Here is a 24,705-nt window from a genome sequence, read left to right as displayed (position 1 = left end):
TGGCGCTGTGCCAGCCCACAAATAGCCCGGGTTCAATCCTGGTCGAGCCAAATTGTATTTCTATACCGTGAGTCATGGTGACCAGTCTGTCTGTATGGTGTCATGGCAACTGGTGTTTATAGTGTTTGTGTTAGATGGCCTGAAAGTTTGGTTTATAGGTTTTAGATTTGAGTGCTAGATGGCTACTGGGTTTTGTGTATTGCTTGGTTGTTCAACGTTTTGTTAAGTTTTTAGTTTATGATACAGGGTATCCTTACAACTGCATTTCTAGGTTTAAGTTTTTAAATGTCGCAAAGCAAAATCACATAAATAGATATTCTCATTTCTGAAAATGGATTAGCATATTAATATCATAAAGTTTACAGTTTGTATCTGAATCCATTAAAAGTTTAAAAACTACCTATTTCTGATTATCCCCAGCCTCCAGGGGTTTGCCAGGTCGCCGAATCATTATATCAATACACTAGCTGACCCGCGCAACTTCGCTTGCGTCACCTAAGAGAATGGGTCAAAATTTTCCCTGTTTTTGTAACATTTTTCGTTGCTACTCCGCTCCTAATGACCGTAGTGTGATGTTATATAGCCTAAAGCCTTCCTCGATAAATAGGCTATCTAACACTGAAAGAATTTTTCAAATCAGACCAGTAGTTCCTGAGATTAGCGCGTTCAAACAAACAAACAAACAAACAAACAAACAAACTCTTCAGCTTTATAATATTAGAATAGATTATAAAATATACATTATATCAATAACTAACTTATAGAGGTAAAATGACGACAATGAATTAACAACACAAAATTCATCAATCATTTTCTTATACTGCATAAAAACCAAAGATCATCACGATCAATAAATAATTACACACAAAAAAATTACACACAGTAATTGACATCTTTAAACAAATTCCCATTCTACAACCTTCAGTATAATGATAATGAATTTAGTACTGTCCAGGTGAAAGGGCAACCGAGTAAATCTGCTGACCCGGTTAAATTAAGCAGCTTAAAGTTATCGCCGATGGGTCAACACTGTGCCCAATAAAGTGACCATCGTGACCTTTGAGTATTTAATTGAATCATCTTATTTGTTGATAAAAGGTCTTGGGAAGTATTTTTTACTGAATTAAATAAGAAATGAGATGGTTCTCAAATCCACTGTTTGGATTTTTTGGAGAGAGTATATAAAAATTAAGACGTTCGACTCTTAGCGTTACAAAATTCAATTAAAACTTAAAATGTACCTGATTAATCTATGTAGATTTATTAGCTTTTTCTTATAAGGATATCGAACCCATGACCTAAATGTATTGAGGTATTACAGGTTTTTTTTAGTTCTTCTCGAATCTCATACTGGTAGTAGATTAATTCAATAAGAATTGTAATTTCAAGTATCATAAGTGTCAACATTTGACCTACCTAAATGGTTATAGACCGTTTTTTACATTAAAATAATATTATAATCTGACGAAATTCGGCGTCAAACAATTTGACTTAATTTAGAGCCCCTAAAATTCCATGTCTGTATCACACCTTCAAATCGAACTCATATGACATGTTAGAACATCGAAGTAGTATTTTTACATCGATGTATCGTAGGTAAAAGTCGTAAATAGCCTGTCCAAAATAGTCCCCTTTCCGTCGCCTGAAATACTCACGGTACAACGACATCTACCGGCGTGTGGTGACAACTATTAGGATATATGGAAATAGTCGTTTGTCATTGGTCGGATTTCAGATAAATGTTTTGTGTATTTACATCATACATACATGATGGTAAAAATTAGAGAATGCTAAATATTTGACAAATAGGAAAAATCTGACAGCATTTGACTGACTCGGAAATCGAACCTAACACCTTGTGACGAGTAGTCACTAAAATAGGCTCTAGTGAGAAATCAAGACTACTTAAACAACTTCAACACAATAAAATATTGCGAAGTAAACTTACTATTATCGATAACAATAGGGGGAATTAACACGGTTATAATTCTTTCGTACAATTACTGGACATTTCGGCACAGATTTCACTGGAAGTGGTCACAAGCTGACTCAAAGTAATTTTAAAAGTAAGAAATAAAAATTCCAGAAGCAACATCACAAACAAATTTTAAATTGTAATAAGTATTCCTACTTTTAAAACCTGCTTGTAACAGGTGACAAAGCAGCTGTCCTCCTAATTTCATCGTCCAAGTAATGAACCCTGTACCTCGAGCCACCTGTCTTTAATCTTGTATCGATCGTACAAGCTGCTACTAACTTGTGCATGCAAGTGAGACTTAAATGTAATAAAATAAAAATATCTGTAACTTAATTTGTGTCTATCTTATAGTTAAGTTTAGTGTTAAATATAAAATATAAAGCTAATTATAATATAATACTATTTATTGATTGACGCGTGTTAAGGAAAAATGTGATTTTCTTTAATTTTTGGAAACGAGCTACTCTATGTTGGACTACAGCCCTTCAGCTGTCTCCATACCCATCAGAATTGGTTTAGTGCTTTAGCCGTCAGAGTATAACAGACATACTAACAGACAGAGTTTCGCATATAATATTAGTAACGATTGCATCAATTCAGTAATCATTGGTTCAATAATCTAGTCATGAAAATGGAATAGACAAACTAGCAAACAGACTTTTCCACTTATCAGAGGGACAATGTTTTGTATTTATAATATAACTAGACTTTATCGAAATATGCTCAGTGCTTTAGCCGCGAACGCGTAGCGCAAGAATTTGACTTTTGGTTTTTTTTTATAAGAAAGAATTTCATCACAACCAGTTCAATGGTTTAATCTTAAAAGCTGACAGGCATACCTTAAATAATATAAGAAGACTTTAAATTGTACAAAATCCTGTCAGTCAGTGTTCCTACATAGTATTAAGTTAGCGATATCGTCGAAGGGGAACGTCGGCGTCTCTAATAAAAGCACTTCCGCGCCAGGGGCGTGTCCGTGCCGCCGCCGCGACTAATCTGTACGACATTATACGTAGCTTTACTTTCTTACTTGTAATATAAATATACAATAGACTATGAAATGGATCGATGGATCAGAAAACTTAAAAAAACAGCAACAGTATCAACGTTTCTGACTTGAACAATCAATATAACAAACACTTGGAACAGTTTTTGGAGTTATACAAAGTCCCCAACCCGCAGTTGGCCAGCGTGGTGGAGTCAAGGCGTAACCTTCCTCCCCCCCCCCCCCCCATAATTACGGGAAGAGACCCGGTAGTGGGACATTGGTGTGTTAAATTTATTTTTTAAAACTCTTCCGTTACCAAGTCACTGACTGGTAGACAACGCACAGCCGAAACTACTAAGCATAGAAAGTTGAAATTTGGTATGAAGATACCTTAGGATTTGTAAAGGAACAAGAGAGGATTTTTGTAAATTATCTACCTACCCACACTATACGTTTGAAACATAATTCTCTTCTTTGTTTTGCGCAGTCGGACAAAATACATACACATTCGTAACTTGCAAGAGAAAGATCACCATCTATCGTCTTCAATCTAATCAAAATCACTAATCATTGACCACACCGGTCAATTTCACAAAGCTATTCACTGTGACAATCTTATCTGAAATCTTCAACATAACACATTAATCACTGCACTGTATCAAGTAATGGTCGCTCATCAGCTCTCATTGTCGTGTCACACAATAGACGGACCATTGAGAGCTTGGTTAATAGATGTCGAAGGAAAAGGTGATGGGGAACGTAATCTGTTATAGAGAACTGTGTGACCTATGATTTGAATGATAGTTTAGTGTCGTCGATATAGTTTAGCTAGTTTTGGTCTGATTTAAAGTCATATTAGGTCGGAGAAAATGTATTTTTATATTATGTATGTATGAACTTGTAATAAAATCTCTTTGGTTTTAAGAATCACAAATGAGTACACGGCTCATTAGGTTTCTTTCAGTGAGCTTGTGAGGTACCCAAATATCGAGCTTTTTTTGTGTAGAGAAACGACTTTATTACAAGTTCATACATTCTATAATGCGAAAAGTCTTTTTCCCGACCTAATTATATTCACTTAAAATACAACTAAAAAGTGTTTTCCAGTTAGAAAACTTATTATGTTGTCTCTTTTTCATTTCGCTAAGGAGTGAAAGCAACAAAAGTCTTTATACGCCCTTCATAACTTCAAATATTTTTATGAATAAGATAATATACACCCATTATCCCTTTACAATATATGGATGTTATACATGAGGATTTGGCATAACCTTACAAACCATTTTATACCGAACCATACACGGTAGTAATAACCTAACATATCCTTCACAGTATGAATCACTAATGACTAAGTAAATACGTCACCGTGTGTCAGTCGGTCTGTATAGTGTATAACTACTGACAATTAGCGTGGCTAATCGTACGACGTGCTAAATACCTCTATTAAGATAGTTGAAGATATGAGACAACGTTTGTGGACTTAACTACCGGGTAGGTTGTGGATAAGTCACAGTTTGGCGAAGAAATAGAGATCTGACGTCTCTTTTTTGACTAAGAACTGGTGTTGAGTAGTAGCTTTTTGAGAAAATCTGATCAGTAGTTTTCAGTGATTTTGGAACGAACATTAAGGCAGATGTTGCGAGGGATTTTGTTTTACAAAGTGTAGTGATTATATATGTTACTGTAAAAGCCCGAACGGTGGTAAATCCTAAGATTTTCCGGTATAACCTAAGATTTACCAACTCGCAATGGTAAAAGTCCGAATAATTCTTTTATTTCGAACTTTTACCTATATTCACTTGATGATATCGAGATGTCGCCGGAGCCCCGCTTCGCGGGGCTCCTCCTTCTGGGTGGTTAAAAAAAAATAACCACGAAGGCTAAGGTGGGAGCTTCGCTTCGCTCGCTCCCACCTTAGCCTTCTAACCTAACCTACCCATGTCGCTATGCCCAAAACTCCTTCTTTATAACTATGTCACAGTATATAATTATACCGTGAAATAGTTATAAACATAGTTATGAAGGAGGATTTTTTTATATATCGTAACATAGTTTTTAAACTCTGGCTTGTTCGGACTTTTACCATTGAGAGTTGGTAAATCCTAGGTTTTACCGGAAAATCTTAGGATTTACCACAGTTCGGGCTTTTACAGTAACATATACATTGAACAGTAGAGTTAACTTGTAGGTATCTATCAAGATAACAATCTCTGCAGCTATTGAACTTTATCTAATACTGGTATACCTATATGCAGCTTATATTTTTCTGATCAACATAAACTAGTTCAAGAAATTCTCTAAAAATCACAATAAATCCATCCAAATTCCTGACAGAAGCTATTAAATTACCCAGGTTTGTATTAAAGCAAATAATTTGAATTTTGCTCGAAACTTTCTTCACGTAGTAACAAAACGGTCTCTTTCAAATACTTAGTCACAATGCAGACAAAAGTGACTTATTCAAATACTAAGTAACAAAATATTCACCCCAAAAATATGTCGATATTAAAGGCTTATTATTTCCCCCTTTCAACCCTCCCCCTGGAGCCTAAACTGTTATTACCTACAACGGATATCGATTCCCGGACACTGAAGCTATGACTCAACCACTACTAGCCTAATACCTACTCGTAATTTACATTGGGTTTTTGAAACCCTTTCCTATATAGGAAACGTAATATCCATATTTTGTTTTCCTTTATATGTGTTGTGACTATCATATTCGAATTCCACTGAAATTTACAGTTAGGTGATAGCATGATATAAGTGCCTAATAAAATGTTTCAGTCTGTAATAATTAAAATTTTAACATCATATGAAAAAAATACATAGCCTGAGCATTTTAGATGAACCTTTCTCGAACACAACTTTAATAATTTTTCATTATTAAACTTTCTTTTTAAACTTTAAATTTCATATTCAACTACCCGATTTGTTAAGGTTAACCCAGTGTAATGCGCGCTAAACCGGGCTGCTAGTATTTATACTAAGATACCTGGGTCAAATATGGCCAGCTGAAAAACATATTCACATAATGGGTTCACAGGTACGCTGTTCGGATACATGCGATACTAGCGACAATTTATGGTCGCGTTACAATATTTTGTGCTTGGCATAGTGCTTCATGGCCATATTTTTTAGCTGGCCATATTTGACCCAGGTACCTTAGTAGGGATAATAAAAGGGCCTATGGACATATTCCGCAACATTGTCAACACGACTACTGTTATCAATGTGATGCAAGTCTCAGACAACAGAGAACATCTGATAAGACTTAACCCACTTGCAGTACAAATACAAATGTGGGCTACATTACAATTAATGTGTACATAGCTTTATGATTGTAATTGTCTTCCGCATTTTGAATTTTGATAGTATGGTATAAAACGCATTATATTATTTATAAATTACTATTATCACTATATGAGTAAGGAATTGAACCCAAAGCTAATCAGCATTCCCACAGTATACCGCTAAATGCGTACTGTAACTCGATTCCCTACAATTATAGACAATCGTTGTCGAGAAACTTTGTACGAAAATCTGATCAGCGCCTCTAGCTTTCGCTTTCGAGTATCGAGAGCTTGACATTTAAAATGTACCTCCAAAATAGTTATTACGGAGCCCGTAACTGTACAGAATTGAGCTACTGTTCAAACTATTGTATTACAAAACATTTTGCCTGACCGGGGTAATGAATCCACGATATGCGTTGATGATACAACTAAGACCACAACATAATGTAAATACTAATAGCCAGCATCACTATTAGCTATTTGTATAAGGCGCCATAAAGGCATCTATTTCCTTTTAAACTACAGTCAAATTAATTCAGTCCATAAGTTATGTAAATAACAATAAATTAAATCGTCCTAAGCCCTTAAAAGTCGTCTTCCTCTTTCATTAGCATAGGAACCGTAGGGCGCGGCCATATAATACGCGAGTTATGCAAAACAACGCTTTGTGTGCAGCCGACAGGTGGATTATACCGACCGCCGTACTATGTGGATGCGCTCTGAATGTATTAAAGGAGATTATTTGATTTTAATTTGTAGATAATGGATATAATGATTATATGCTTGTAAAAGTTATTTAAATTTAGAAAAAGAAAACTTCCGTGGCATTAAGCATTTACCGAACCCTGAGTACCATTAAGTAATAAAAGATTTGTACAGGAATTGGCAATTCAATCAGTTTTTTGACAACGGTTAAAAGTCATTTATAGTGTTATAAACGTTAACTACCTACTAGTAATAAAAAGAGAATCACAACCGAATCGTAATGAATGATCAAAACTGAATTCAATACATAAAACATTACGCAAATACAAAAACACGCTAAAAGTACATCCAGAACCAAACCACAAACAAAAACACACTAAATTTGCTTCCATTTAGGTATAGGGAATCGAACCCATTGCACACAGTCGTAGCAGCATGGTTATTCTACGCCACAGACGATTTAGAAATCGTATCTTTTCTTCCACAAAGCTAAGGATAGGTTTGAGGTTTCATCGTTTACCCCTGTTTTAGTAAGGCTTCCTTATATTAAACAGTTTTGTACGTCTTCTTCACTGTGATTGATTGCAGCTCCATTTAGTTTGATAGGATTATAGATAGACACCTCTATGGAAAATAAGGATTAAGGATAATTTGTTTATATTCTTGGTACTATTACTTAAATGTTTGTAACGGACTTCAACGTGATTCTCTACCACTATTGACTATCGACAACCGGCTAGCTATCGAGAAATTTCGTTTGAAAATCTGATCAGCGCCTCTAGCAGGCGCCCAAATAACTATATTACAGTACATTTTAAATGTCAAACTCTCGTTACTCCAAAGTACCAGCTGTAGAATTTGTTAGTTTACCTATGTAAGTATGCATTTAAAAGTATATAAGTATCTTTATCTGCTGGTTTCCATGGTACAAGCCTGCTTAGTTTGGAATCAAATGACTCTACGAGTTGTCTAATAATATCTATTTATGTCAACAACATCAAAGCCATAAATCACAGTCACTACTCTAAACATAATCTCTAAAATCGATACAAAAGTTCCTATTGACAATCAAAACTCCCGCATACACGAACGCCCCGCGTCATCGCCCACAAGTGGCCACAACACTGTCACTCCGCGCCCGCAGCGACTCGCAATCTTCTCATTGAAACAATCAACTTACTTAACCGCTGTGAATCAAGACCTTGATCGAATATACTGCTAATATAACTATGTTGTATCTGTTTATAAATGTTTATATGTTATGATTTTTTTGCAGGTGATTATGGCAATTTTACTTATGTATGGACCCTTATATCTAGAAAAGTATACGTATAAAAGTTTTTTTTTTGGTCTGTCCACTCCTATAGGAACAAGGGAGATAATTTATATGTAAATACGGGCATGTAAATCTCAGTATTGATAATCAACTTTTGTTTAATTATTTTAGGTTTTTGCAAGACAAGGTACCAAAAAAATCGATTTGAATAAAATTGGACAGTGTGATGACTACTATGAAGGCATTCAAAGCACAATAAAGAAAGCGGGCGGAGCTTAGTCACTAACATCACGTTAAAATAAAATAAAATCTGTAAAACGTTTTTGAAATTCGTATACAAGAGCTTCAACTATCTAGTTCGTTCTTTAACTTTAACATGTTATTTTCTAGTCAATTTACATTTAGTAAATTTTCGTTGGTGGTCCAAAAAACACGCATAATTTCATTTAACACCTAAAACAAACCGATTAGAGCAACAATAGGACGCATGCGAGCGCATGCTAGCGCATGTCACTGTATCAAATAACATGCCGCATGCAGCATGCAGTTACATCACAGTATATGCAAATAAATAGAAAGTAATGTGGGCCGTATTTATTGGGACCCCACGGGTCTACAGACCTTAGAACTGTTTTGCGAAGGCGTTATGTTAATCGAAGGTAATGTACTACTGTACGATTTAATTGTATTTCATGTTAGTTGTATAATAATAATTACGACTGTATTATAGCAGTAAAGGTGGTTTTAATTTTATTGCAACTTATTTCTGATTAGTTGCAAAAATGTTGATACGTTTTATTAACTTGAACTTACTAAGACTTCGAGAAAGGTTTCCCCAGTTTCAGACTAACTGCAAAAATGTTATTTCGGAAAAAAATCAAAACGTACAATTTACTTCGTTAATAAGGTTCCTAGTAAGGATTTTTGGCTTACAGCCTTTGTCTTATATGGAATTCAAATCCGAGACATGGTGAACGATGGGATATGGTACTTCATCCATCCGTCTATCTTTGGGTAGCCCCAACCATACTTGAATTCAAGTCCTTTTTATCATTTAAAAGATCATACAAAATAAATTATTTATTCATTAGAATAGATCATACGGCAGCTATGCGGTATCAGCAAATCCTTATCACAAAAAACATTGTCAACTAAAACCAGTTTAAGCCGCCCTTTACAAAATAATTAACACGAACTTATTAGGCAACTGAGCCCTTTCGACAACAGAAGGCCGCCCGCACACCCACTACTTAACGCAATACAACTGATTCTATCCTAACCTCATTAATGCGCTCCTACACATCTATAAGACATTGTGTTTAAGTATTTACCTGTTTGTTTGAACATTACATAAGAACAGATGAATCGACTTTGATAAGACTTTTGACAGATTTAGAGCTTGTTTTCTTACAAAAAAGCTCTACAAGCGTCAATAAATTTGATGAGAATTGGTTTAAAAGAATTTGATATGGGTACAAAGTACTAAAGCTTACTGCTACATTTAACAAATTTTTTTATCAGAAAAGAAAGATTTTCCTGCATACAACAAAATGTTTTCTGCTGAATGAAAGCAATTTTCCTCTTTTACCCGACTGTGTTACGAGACGGTCAGTTACGTTGAGGTTTTTAAATCTAGCATCTATTGCCTTAATAGTACTACAGTATCCTGAAGTACATATTTATTCCGCCGTTGTATTTCTCTCAAAAAAATCACTGTAATTCTTTTAACATTCTCTTTGAAATTAATTTCTATATAATAAAATCGTCTCTTTAAATGAATGCAGACACAAAACGCGTAGGTATCTCTACATTTATCACTAATAATTATAAGAAATGTATCAGACTGGTGTTGAATTTGATAAATGTATGTGGCGCTACAGCCTCCTTTGTAAAAGAATTTAATTATATATTATAAAACATCTCGCCTGTAATACCCTATAAGGTGTTAGAAATTCGCCCACTTTTTATCGTTAATCATATTGGTTCCATGTAAAAGCGAGTCTATTTCCAAATACCAGGCACTTTACTAAATTTCGGACTACAGTCGAGAATGTTGCAAAAGTAGAGGTATATAACATCTTACTTTTGATCTGCTAGGAAATATAACTTATAAATAAATATGTATCATTGGACAACTCACACACGGTCATTTGATTTGCTAAGCAGAGCTTGTACTATAGTAACCAAATAACTGATAACAGATTAACATACTTTTGTACTTGTTATATAGATAAATTGACAACCAGACTCATCACACAAATAAATTCTACATATCTGTAGAAAATAATCTGTCATTTGATTTATAAAGTACAAACCTCTTAAACAATTCTATTAGAAACTAACACAATGATAACTAAAGATAACCAATCATGAACATTTCTAAAACATTTACATCTCTTAGCTACATAATAAATTATATCCAAACTTATCTCAAAGACTTATTAGATGTAAGTGATAATATATAGAGGATTTAAACACGGACATTAACACAAGCAGCGGCGGGTTTCATCGCTAGCTTATCTAAATTTAAGATCAACAGATCCTAGGTGATCACACACAATAATTAGTGGATTAATCCCGGGAGAAACGATGCTATTTAAGTTAGGAAAGGTAGCGATTTATTGTAAAAATATGTGTTATTTTAGAATTATAATTGTGACTGTCTGTTTGACTGTTTGTCTGTGACACTGTCACAGCTAAACCACTGAACAAAATTTGATGAAATTTAGCTCGAAGATAGTCGAAAATACGGAGTAAAATAAGCCTTCTTAAAGTTTGAAAATGTGGGGTTGATTAATAACAAGAAGGAAAGGATCTGAAAAGCTTCCTTATAAATACCTTACATTGCATTTGTGTCGTGCATGATTGTGCATGGGTATGGGTGTGTTATTGTTTGACGAGATTTACCTCAAATCTCGTCAACCAGTAATATCTATATGAACAATATATATCAGTGGCGCAGTGGTTTAGGTCGCCACGCCGATACCACTGCAACGGGAGGTCGTGGGTTCGATTCCCACACGGGACAATGCTTTGTGTCCGTTGTTTGTATGTTTGTAAAAGTCCCCGCGACACAAGAGTAATTCTTAGTGCGGGAGTTGTGTTTAAAAAAAAAAAAAAAAAAAAAAAAAAATTCCCCGACTAAAAATAAATTGGAAGATATTATAGTTACACTTTTATATTTATGGTGCTCTACTTTCCTTTCTTCCCCAACTCGTACCTTGTACCACACCCAACATAATGCGTTTACGATGGCTAACTACGGTAATATATGTTGCGCACACGCATCCCGTACTTTATTGTGTAGTTATACACAGACGTGGGACCACCCGTGTGCGCGCGCCCTTATGTCCGATGTTCCGACGATTGTAAGGTAAAGTTTATTTGATTATGTTAGTACTATTGAGTTGTATGTTGTGGGATTTTAATTGATAGTGTTTTTTGTTTTTTCTTCGCTGATGAAGCAATTTTGAAAGTAATTTTGATCAGACAGAGGTGAGGTTGATCTCTTTAAAATATGCGTTTGAAGAATGTTTTTTTATCTCTATTGATTTGCTAGCTTTCAGGCCTGTTTAACAGACTATGGGTTAGTTGAATAACAAACCAAAAGTGTATGAAAAACTGTCAAAACCTCTCTGCTTTCTCATTTAGAAGTGGTGAAACAAAACATTAGTCATCCATGTAAAGTGTCAGTGTCTGAATAAAAATTTTAAGGCATTTTTATCAAAAATATACTTAAATTGCAAAGCCTTTTAAAGATTTAAAGCATATTTTCTTTATACCAGACGAAAACACATACATATGTCTCACAAACCTTAAAGAATACAGTAAACTTCACAAAACATCGCTCTACTTTTTTCTCTATTACCTTTTATAATTTTCCATTCCTAATCACAATTTTAACGACCATTCCTTCACAGATTAACAACATCATTTCTAAATTCTCTAAGTATACATTACGATGTGCCCACGTTGTCCACTGTCCGTACTTAAAAGTGTTAATTTGCGAGTGTCGTAAATCCTATAAGATTTACACAAGAATTATAAGCAAGATTATGATTATTATTTACAGGGTCAAAAGTTGTGAGAACGGATATAAATGCTTTAATATTTTATGTTTGTGGACGTACGTGTGAATCTAAAATTTCGAAATTAAACGATTGTTGGCGACGAAAACATTTGAAGACGAAAAAAAAAAGAATTTGACTGCCTCCGTGGCGCAGTGGTTTAGGTCGCCACGCCGATACCACTGCAACGGGAGGTCGTGGGTTCGATTCCCACACGGGACAATTATTTGTGCGATCCACAAATAATTGTTTCGGGTCTGGTTGTGCTTTGTGTCCGTTGTTTGTATGTTTGTAAAAGTCCCCGCGACACAAGAGCAATTCTTAGTGCGGGAGTTGTCTTTTTAAAAAAGAAAAAAAAAAAAAAAAAAGAAAAAAGGAAAAATAAAGGTTTACCTTAAATATTAGCAGCAGAAAGAACCTTTTATTCAAATGTCACAGGAATAATATTTAATTATTGACCCTAAAATGACCAAAGTATGTTTTTATTTTATTTTAAACCTATACTACATCTACCTACTTATACTAGGCCAGAATATCTGTCTCTGCTTTGTATGTGAGACCTTATGGTTAATTTCGACAGTCAAATTTCAATTCAAAATCTGCATCCTGTAAGGGTTTGTCTACTTGACAGACGGACGTAAATGACAGCCCAGTTACAGCAAAAACAACTCAACTAACACTTCACACCAGCAAACTACCAAAAAATAACATTCACAATACCTACATCTCAAATGACGCGACGTTCCCCTTTCATAATACATCATTAATCTATAAATAAAATATAGGCAGGAAGGGTAGTTAATTACATACGCAGTTAACAGTCCGTCGGCGGTATATTTCTGTTAAGTTTTTAATTAAATCACTCTACACCTGTCCCCCCCTCCCCCCTCCTGCTACTCCGCGCATGCGCAGCGCGCCCGTGATGCGCATGCGCACGTGCCCGGGAACACTTTCCGTTACGAACAGATTTATTTTATGACGCAACTGTATGCGCTAAGTAGGTTGAAAGTGGTATATTAGTTGAAGTACTTATTTAGTTGAGAATGGTGATGTTAGATACTTTTTGAATATGAAGAGGTGAGGTATTAACTCATTTATTTATCGGTAATGTTTATTGCTACTTCTTTGCGTTAATGATCTTCTTAAAAAGTAAGAGAGAGGGCTCTGTTGTGGCATTTTTTTGTAATTTTAGTTCCTTTGCTAAGTGAGAAGTACGATTTTTTAACCAAAAAGAACAAAACTAAACTATTCTAATCTCGCAAAATGTATCAGTCACTTTGAAAGCGGCTTAAGGATTTACTTAAATTAGCTTCTTTAGCTACCTTTGCTTTGATACTTTCAAAGCTTTCCTTTAATCAATTTCCCGTCGTAAAATTAGTACTTTAACCTTAGCCATATTGACTTCACGTATGCTCAATAAAATCGAAAGTGAAACAAAAAAAGAAAGTAAGTCATTCAAACTATAACAAAGACGTACGAAACAAAGAGTTCTGCTTACCACACGCATGCTAAGTAGCGTGATGATAACGTTAAATGTGGAGAAAGGTGTAAACAATAGACAGGTGCTAAAATGTGAGTGATAGATGAAATATGATGGTTTGAAATACGATACTGTGTCAACATCCTGAGTTCGAGCTCGGATTTCAAAATTGTTTACTTAGTCAGAGTCCTATTTAAAAGTGCTTATCCTTTCAGAAATAAGACACATACTAAAAATATTTTAATCATTTAGAATTTATTTGGTTTCTGTGCTTTGTTACGTTTCGTTGTCTCATTGCGTAAACGCAGCATTATGTTTTCTTAATTAAAGACTTAAAGCTCGCCGATTTAATTAGACAATGGATACAAGGTTAGCCAGCTCTGTTTACGAAAGAACTCTGTGGATCACACAAATATTACTTACTATGTGGGAGACAAACCTAAGACCACTACCAATTTGTTTGTCCTCTTCTGTGCCCCACTGCAAAGGATTGATTCTATCCTTCTCTTAGGTATATATATTATAATTTGATTTATTTGGTTTTAGTTGACACCATGTAACTTTATCTATATGTATTCTTACGGAAGCTAAGTTATAAAATTACCAGTCTTTGAAAAAGCTATACATATATAATAATTTGATTTGTACAATTTAAAAATATCTGGCGAGCTAAATCTCACATCGCTGATATCGGAGCTTAAAGTTAAGAGCCCTAACAACAGTTTATTGATAGTATAAAGCCCAAAGGAAGTATAAACCATTAATATTCATGTTAACTGTATGAACTACTGAATAAACGTTCATTGAACACATTGACCTTCGCCAACACTTTCAGAAGATGATGTCATGAATTAGCACCCATTTACAAGACGGATACTTTGTACGAATTTAAGAAACACTGAGGTAGTTATTTGAATCAATTATTAAGAACAGCCTAAAGAAAGACTAACTTAAAAATTATAAGAGCGATATAAAAGTGCCTTACAGATAATTGATTTGGTATCGTGGATTCGATTTCCACTTGGAGCACGAATTGTATTATCGATGGAGACTGTTTCAAGCAATCACTACATAGTAGTTATAAAGCAAGTCTGTCGCTATGTGGCATGAATAAATGTAAGCTTAGATCTTTAAAACTATGCAACGGATTTTGATTTGATTTTAAGTAGGCACCTGGTACACAGTGATGATTTAAGAGGAAGATTTATTTGTAAAAGTTAAAAAGGTTTTTTTGTAAATAATAATTGGATAAACCAGACGAAATCGAAGCGGGCCGCTAGTACACTATATGTACTTCTATAAACCTCCTAAACTTTTTTAAATTGCATTAGTTTTTTTCTAACTACAAGACGGTATTTCGGCAATAGTCCAGCTAATAGAGCAATGACTTTAACCCACAAATAAACACTAATAGCTAACAGAATGTATCGTACACAGATCACAAATGAACGCTCACGGCCGGCGCGGCGGCGCACGCGTACATCAATCTATGTATGTTTGTATGTATGTATGTTTGTATGATGTATAACGTAACTGTTACGAATATAGTTTGATTTGGAACGAGGTGAAATTATTATTTCATATAGAACATCTGGGTTTGATAGCTCTGCATAGTTTTAATGTTTAAGTCTCATTTAAATGGGGTGTAATTATGAATTGAAAGATTTATGTGGTAAAGTCTGAGAAAGGTATGGGGCTTGCATTTTTGATAAGGTTAATCTTTTTATAATCCAAGTGTAAGAAATGACGTAAATAACGGGTATTTGTGAGTTTGTGTACGGGAGTATCCTCTCTGGAATGTGTATGTCTGAAACCAGTGCAATTCGATGGTTTAATGAAAAAGTCTTTAAGCATTTGAAAGGTACACTTTTCTAGATCAACATTAACAAATTATTTCGTGCCTAAGTGTGTGCATTTAAGCCAAATCCAGCCAAGCCGAGATGAGTCGCTTATTATTAGCAAACATACATTTCTCTAAACTATGAAAAATCGCTTCATAGTTCAGAGTCCTGGGTAGATACAAAATCTAACTATCCCTAGAATAAATACTACATTTCTAACTATCCCTTAAGGAAGTACGCGTAATGTTAGTAGTTAGTAGTATATGTTTGATAATTCATATAATAATGTCATTGTACTGTTATCAGTTCACAGAACGGATATGATGTGATTGCGTTGGATTAATTTCGCGTCAAATATTTAACATTGTTCGTTGACAAATGAAAACAGCTGTGTCTAGCATTCTAGGACTAAATATAATGATTTTTGTGAGCTACCGATGAGGGTAACTTGTAACATAAATAAGCTTTTAACTTACACTTATAGCACGGGATTTAAAAGGAGGGGAAACTGAGCACCGAACCTATATCCTCATCATAGCTATGATGAGGATGTTTTAAAAGATCTCCATACAATATCTATCAAAATAATTCCTGCCATAAAGTTTTCTGACAACTGATAAATAAGCTCACTTAACTAAACAAACGTTTAACCAAAATAAAACAGATTATTTCCGCAATTAAAAAGAATCCATATCGTTTAGAAGAGCGGTACTAAGGTCATAATTATAAATCTACAGTCGGTATCGAGTTACGTACGTGTTCAGTTCCGCTACTATCGGACCACCACTCGCGTGAGAATTGGAATACTGTATCAAACTAACATGCATTGAATACAAGATGTATGTGGCAAATTAAATAGATTTATTTTGGGGATATAACGGCTATAGAAAATAAATGGTAGACTGTTTGATGTAATATTTTGATATAGAATATATTATAATAGACATGATTATGTGTGTTTTAGAATGAACTATCACTTGTTCCAACGGTAAACGAAGACATCGTATTTAATGGCGATTGAAACTTATAAGCTACAATACTTTTTTTTTGTTTACTCGACGTTTCAATCAAATAAAAAGGTTGACTGTTAAAAAGCTCAGATCCATGCATTTTGCTTCTGAGCTTTTTAACAGATATTTAAGGGACACTAAAACTCTAGCCTGCACTTGATCAGCTTTGTGAAGGTGAAAACTTTATTTCATTTCGGGAAGAGACTCTTTCCCAACAATGAGACAGCGATGGGTTGAAATCTAATTGCACGCTAACTATAAAACTGATTTTTTATAAATCTATCAGCTGTTGAAATAGATGAAATAACTTTTTTCGATATGTGAGATAGTTTTCAATACTTTTATAGTTAGTTAAAATTTCTAAAGTTCCTATCTATCGATGAGTAAAGATACCAAACTGCCGATATTCTGGACACGGCATGATTCTAGTTCAACGTGACTTCCTTTCTCAGAGCACTGCTTCAAGCAGCTTACCTTACAAGGAGTCGCAGCATTGATCGTAATCTCTCACTTAGAGATATTACAGACGACCATAAAGTCGAGTTTATGACTTTATCGAACAAAGATTTGTATGGTGAATTGAAGACCAACTCTATATGGTCAGTGAACCTATTCTTTGCTACATATGAATGTGTTTTAGGTACTACATGATCAATCTGACAATGTTTTGTGTATATGACCAGAATGAGTAAAAGGCTAATAGTTCTGAAAGTCTACGGCAGACGTTTTTGCCCAACAGTGGGAAACAAACTTTAAAATTAAGTTTACGAATTGCTGTAAAACTCAGTCAGTGTTTAAATTCAATAACAATGGGACATTAAAATATCGATCACTCGATGACTATTATTAATTGCTAAATGCTTACATTACTTTATATAAGACGTAAATACCTAAAATAATACATAAAAACCTGCTGATAATTAATTCTTATAAACACATTCTTAAAAAATGCCTCATAATCAAAACAAAGTCATTACACAACTTTGTATTTAAAACTACCGAATGAATGGAAGGTTCACAAGACTACTAGGTACTTTGAAATACTGTTAAAGTATTAAAAATATTATTTCTGAAAGATATTCAGGTCTGCAACAACTAATTCACCTTCGTGCAGCGGTTAAGGTGGTCGTCATGCAACTACCACTGAGTCGGGAGGTTGTAGAGTCGATTCCCACACGGCACTATCATTTGTGCAATCCACAAAATGTTGTTTAGGGTCTGGTTGGACTTTGTGTCCGTTGTTTGTATGTTTGTCAAAGTCCCCGCGACACAAGAGCAATTCTTAGTGCGAGAGTTGTCTTCAAAAACAATCGATAACAAAAATTAAGCTATTTTAGACCAAAGTATTCTTATTTATCAGAGGTAAGAGTTTTCGATTTTCGAAAATTCGTAATCTTTTAAAGCGTACTTTAATACATGACTTAGATTGTTTGAACTTGTTTCACGATATAACGACAAAAAGATTAAGCAATTTGGGGTAAAGGCTATAACTGTGTTACCAAAAAAATACAGACATAAGTTATTAATAAAAGTACTGCAGTTATAAAAGCTAATCTCAAACTTAACAACATAAGCTGATGTCAACTAAGTAGCTTGTAATAAAGGAGTGTTTACACTATCGTTGCGTGGGCGCAGCGCGTCAGCAGCGACTTTCTGAGAAGAGTGAGCGTGAAACATGCTAGTGAATCAGATAGCCAGTCACGTTTCAACTGTTTTTGTTTATGACAAATGTGTCATTACGTGACCTTGGAGTGAGGTCATGTTATTGAAGGATTGAGGATTACCTGTTTATTTTAATTCTTATGTATTTATTAAGGTCTTTTTTTTATTGTTGCAGTTCGTAACAATGATCGGTGTGATTCGATCGAAACGTCGGACAACTTATAAAGTATCGTAACCTTATAATCCTCATCGTGTTTGAGAACCGTGTAGCAATTTAGTAATAAGAGTACAAACCACGATAGAAATTACAGGGATTTTTTTAATACGACCTTATTCTCTTAACAATTTTGTAAAAAAATTATCAAACATGTCGAACTGTGTATTGGTATTTAATAAAACGACTAGATATTTCCTCAAAGGCTTTGTTTTCACAGTAAGCTTTTACCCCATTATGCCTACCTTGAACTTTTCAAGCCTTTCTATTGTTACTATAGTTTCGCGTAAAGCCTATTCAATTCATAATATCATCTTCATCGTCGCCTAAAACAGTCTATTTACCATAGTATTACACCTATTGTAGTTAATTGGGGACTTACGCATTATTAACATCTACGAAATAAAGACAAAATTACAAAAATTATGTATTTAAAAACCCTTATATTGTGCACTTTAAAAAATATTATATTTATATATATATTGTCATGTAACTTTCCACAATACCGAACACCTAAATAAATATATAAATATCGAATAATAATCTAATTTTCCAATCCAAATAAAGGTAGTAGCTTACCTCTGTGGGTGAATGGGATGACGTCACATGTTCAATGGCCTACCCACGCGCTCGCCGGCCATATGGTCGTTACGACTGTCGTTGCGGTTTGTACTGATAAAACTGCGTAGGGATACTATAGTTTTTTAGCTGACGTTTTTTTACTAGACGATACGTCTATTCATATTTGTAACTTTTAAACTCTCGCGTTGCATGTTTAATGTATAATAGAATACGGGAATTAACGCGAACATGCATTTTACATTAAAATTGTCAGTCAGCCTGCGACCACGGCGAGTGCAACCTGCGCCGAAACGTTAGGTAAAAAGCGTGTGCGCGTTAATTCCCGTATTCTATTATACATTATTCATATTTGTTTTGTATAACTAGCTGTTTCCTACGGTTTCGCCTACGTGGATAATTTTTAAATAGAGTGGTTAATTCGTCTCTGGTTTACAGGGTGTCTGGAAGACGTTTGTCTAAACGTTATATGCATCTGGTCTGGACTGCTGCGGAGGCATTCGTAGCATTACATTTAAGTGAAGACTTGCCGTTTCGGAGATATGATACCTTAAAGTCTTAAAACTGTTATTATTTTGTGCTTAACCAGGCGGAATAAATAAGTTTTAGTAGTTAATAAGTTTTAGTTAATTTACTTGAAGTTTTGTAGAGCATATGGCACATCATTTCAAAGGGTATAAAATGAAGAGTATTTAGTAAAGTTGGAAACTCTATCAATCAATATCTATTTTCTGAAAAATATACAATTTACCGGCAACGGTAAATTAACCACTAATATTGAAGGTTTTGTCTAATAATATATTTAAATATGCGTATTGTGGTAAAAGGAAAATAAATATATTTTAAATTTGTGTACATTTCCTTTTACCACAATACCTTACATGGACATTTTCCAGCCCATTTCCTTCCTTATACGTATATATTTTACAAGACACACCTAACTACTAAGCCCTAACTGAGCGATTGGTCAGACAAAAACCCCGTCGCGTGACAAACAACTATCATTGTACAATTGCACAAGTAAAACATCGTTATTAACTTAACAACGCTTTCATCAAAACGGTTTGTTTTATTGTACGTTTTCTACAGTACCTCGATTCTCTACCACTATCGACTACCGACTAGCTATCGACATTTGACATTTAGAATGTACTGCCAAAATGTTTCCTACGACACCCGTCAGAGGCGCTGATCAGATTTTCATACAAAATTTCTCGATGACAGTTCGGTTGTCGGTAGTCGATAGTAATAGAGAATCGAGCTACTGTTATTGTGTTTGTTTTTGTAGTTTTATAGCTCTTAAACTGTCCATGTTGACATGTCATGTTTAAGGAACGGTTATCTATGAAATTACAAAAAATCTATTGGTATAATAGTCATGTCATAAATAGTAGCTCAATTCTCTACTCCTATCTACTAACGAAAATCGGCTAGCTATCGAGAATATTGTATGATCTAGCAGTGCCGTCCCGATATTTGGCAACTGGCAACTATTTTTGACAAAAAAGTAATAGAGGGCTTTATAGAGGAGCAATATCTATGCAATATAGAGATTATCTCTACATTCCTATATGCCCAAGGTAAAGAATAGTATCACGTAAGAAAGATAAATCACTCTCAATATTAAGGAATTAGTCTAATAACAACAGAATTTATTCTCAAATCAATTTCGATACACTAGTTTTGTAGTTAACATCAATCAAAACAAACTAACACTCTAATCAGTAGCAAATACAACTAGCTCTACATACTATAAACATTTATTTAGTGTTAGATTAGCAAATTAATTAGTAGCAGCTGACCTATTTCAATTTATAAAGTTCAATATTACGATAACACTATCTGTATTCGCTTGTCCTAGTTACATCGTATGCTAATGCGTGCACCTGACTCCGCCTGCATAAATGCATATTTAAATAACAAGTATGAGGTATCCGTTCTGTTCAAGTATTGACACGAAACGTATTTTGTGTTTAATTGAGTTGTTGGAAAAAAGAATATATTGTTGGTGAACAAACCGAAATTTGTTTGTTCAAAATTATTTTCTTATAAGAGGTAGGTATAAATATTTTTGTGATAGCAAGGAATTCCCAGTATTATGACGTTACGTCATATTTCTAGGTACAGATAAGCATGAATAACTGAAAATAATATATTAGTGATAAGGATTAACTTTAAGTCTCTTATTACGACGGTAAAGGAAACATTTTAAAGACTTTTTACTTGTTTAATCAATTCTTGAAGGATGCAAACTTCTCGACCCGTTCTTGGCAAGCGTGATGGTCTTAAAGCCTAGTCTCTTTTTCTTACTACGGATGGAGTTCCTTGCCCAGTGGGACAGTAATGGCATAAAGGTCTTACTATCTTCCTAGATTTTATTAATTACAATACTATTAGTACTATGTATGCTTATGTGGTCTGGACGGTAGTGTTTTCAATTGCTGATCATGAGACTTCAGGTTCGACTCCTGGATGGGGCAAAGTGCTATTGGTCCTTTCAAATTTATATAAGAATATTTTTCAATAGTAATCTGGACTTTGTCACGTCCTGGTAGATGGCAATAGACTCCCCTCATGGGACTAATTGTAAATGGTAAGTGGTGTGTTATGGTTGTAAGTGGTATTGTAAATGGCGAAACGTGGGTCTATTTCATACACCTCTGCCCACACCTTTGGGTATAAGAGCCGTGATGTAATGTATACTTAAAGTACCGAGTATGACTCTTGATCACTTGAAGGACATTGCCAATACCTCCATTACCTTATATGGCATATCCGTTTGACATTTCAAGGCGACAGAATTAGATCTAGTTTTTCTTTTACTTCAATTGTAGGAAGTAAAACCAGTTCTAAGGGAACATGAAACGCTAGAATTATCGTTCATACTTTATTTCTACTTCATACTTATATGACAAATGCTACAGTATAATGTCTGCACTTGAGCAGCGTGGTGGATTCAAACCTAACCCGTTCTTCGTTCCCGGAGACCCTTGCCCAGGAGTAGAATAACGGTGAAGTGTTAAAAATATTTATCAAGAGTAGCCCGGAGTTTGGTAAAGTGCCCGGTATGTAGCAAAAGACTTGTCCCTATTTAATAAGACTATATCTTTATAAATGGCGAAACTTGGATGCATTTCGTTAAATTCCGAGAAAGGGCAACAGGTCACTTTTGTCATTGTCACAAAAACACTGAACATAAGTTTAGAAAACATTATTTCAAGATTCTTAGAACTTCTCTTAAAACAATTCGTTTCACTTAAACTCTGCACTAGCGAACCAACTAATAGATTTTAACACAAGCATTAAAGCCTACTGATTGCATTTAAATAACAATTACTGTGGTGTTTTATGGCGTTTCCGGTGATGGCGGTACATCCGGCGCGAGTTGCGCGTGCGCATACAAAGCCTGCACTTGCTTGGGCGCAGTCAGGGCGCCACATCTGCCCGACCGTAGTGACCATTATATCCGGTCGTTTTTGTTTTAATGTCTTGTCGTAGGTTGATGTATGTTTAAGATGTTATTTTTAACTATTATCATGTTGGCGAGTAGTCAACTATAGTTTGTTTTTTGCTGAAAAAGATTTAGACTGAATGGATTTTGATTGAGAAACAAATCTATTAAGTAATTGCAATTTATTGATTTAAATATGTCATAATAAAATACCTCTTCATATAGCGTTGGATATAAAAGATGAGTTGTTTTGTATGTATTCAAATATCAATTTATGTCTGCAAAAATTTAAACGAGAGCAAATAAAATACATTTGATTTTTCCTTCCACGTAAATTATAATAAATGACTTGTGCACTGCGTGTGTCTGTACTCCCTGCTTCTTTTGCTAAACATTAATTTGCATAATAATCGTACTAATATATTAATAAAAACTGCTCCTAAATAAACATATAAACTCAGCAGGGGGGTTTATAAAACTCCAGCACTTTCAAAATATGTATCATAAAATTTAATTTCAAATGTGTGGCAACCCTGTTAAAGTTTTATTGTATTCCCAGATGGTCCTGCGTGTGCCGTTCAATGGTTGTGTTTACGAGAATGTGCGACAAATACGGACTAACGTTTGTTGTATGTGTTTTGTAGTATTGTAGTAGAAAACAATTTGTTTTACAATTTTGCTACGCTTGGTAACGGTGTTGGAGATATTTTGCTGTTGAAGTAGGACTCCGTGATAAGTAGGGTTGACACTGTTCAAAAAGAAATATTTTAATAACTCTCGGTTATTGATAAAATAGTTTGGAGGTATTACTAATACCTACAACTACTTTTTCAACAAGCTATAAAATAGAATAAAAGTTTCTTGACTGGTTTCTAACCGACTCTACTTCATGAACTACCGTACCAATTGACATTGAGTTTTAGTAACCATTTAATTGCCTCATTACTGACTAAAAGTCTGCCTTTTCTTCGTCGAAATAAACTAATACTGTGATATTTTTTGTCACATTAGACCCTGCCTATACATATATGACTAATACAGCCAAATAATGTTAAATGACAATATTTTTCAGCTTAAGCATGTTACTGACAACAACATTGCAAATCTTTCTAAAGTTCTATTAAACCTCAGCAATAATATCCATAAAATAACATCATTCACACAAGTAACAGCAACATTCACTAGTCATTCATCTGACTCAACGCACACCTCATCTATTCAACAATATCATAGGAAACTGATAAACCTCGTGGCCATCACACAATATATTTCCTTGTTCATAATGTTTGAAAATGACACCTGCTTCACCTTGACTCATAGACTCATAGACTATGACATAACGAAACACGAGGGCTTAGATAATGTATGTTTAAACACGTTTACTGAGGAATAAACGGAGATATAATAATTAAGATTGATTTACAGTTCAAAAATGTATTTCTGACTACCTAATCTACCTACATATGCAATAGATTCTCCCCTTAGTGGATAAATTTCATACACCTCTGACAACTAGGCCCGAAAAAGTTATTCTTATTACGAACAAATATTTTTCCCGTGAGACAATCAAACCCACGACCTCCCGACGCAATGGTAGCGGCGTGGCGACCTTAACTACTGCGCCTTATATTTTGATATTTGCTTATTTTAGTTTTCGAGAAAATAACTTAGTGTCATCAAGCGCATAATCTTTAACTAAAATATTGAGATAATATCTCATCCTAATTAACCTTAAACCAAGATTAAGACGAAAAAATAAGTTCTTAGAAAAACATGTTTTCACTACTTAATCAGTAGTTATTGTCGTTAGCCTTATCAAGCATTTATAATGATGTTTTTACTAAGTATTCTTTATCTCAAATGCATATTAAATGCATGTAAATATGTATTGTTTATACTTACGGTTTATACTCCAAGGTTTGGATAGATATACGAAAAATTCACACATATTTTCATCTATCTTATCTTATAATATCTTAGGGGTGGGAGCTAATTAATAGCCGGCTGACACTTCGACCACTATTGATCCTTTGTGTCATCCCTTCCTTTGCTACTCTAGACGTAAGGGACAGAGCAAAAATATTTAATAATAAATAAAATAAGTCCCACGAAGCCTATGACACATGTCACCAAAACTTAGTAACTATTGAGAATATTT

General features: G+C 34.5%; 1 protein-coding gene across 5 annotated transcripts in view; it reads right to left on the bottom strand.

Annotated features, from left to right (window-relative positions):
- The window catches only part of if (integrin subunit alpha inflated), a 126,091-nt gene that overhangs the window by 87,610 nt on the left and 13,776 nt on the right, over window positions 1-24,705 (bottom strand). The window lies entirely within an intron of this gene.

Source organism: Anticarsia gemmatalis, chromosome 4 (genome assembly GCF_050436995.1).
Source record: "Anticarsia gemmatalis isolate Benzon Research Colony breed Stoneville strain chromosome 4, ilAntGemm2 primary, whole genome shotgun sequence".
Taxonomy (NCBI): Eukaryota; Metazoa; Arthropoda; class Insecta; order Lepidoptera; family Erebidae; genus Anticarsia; species Anticarsia gemmatalis.
This window is presented reverse-complemented; position numbering and strand designations above follow the sequence as displayed.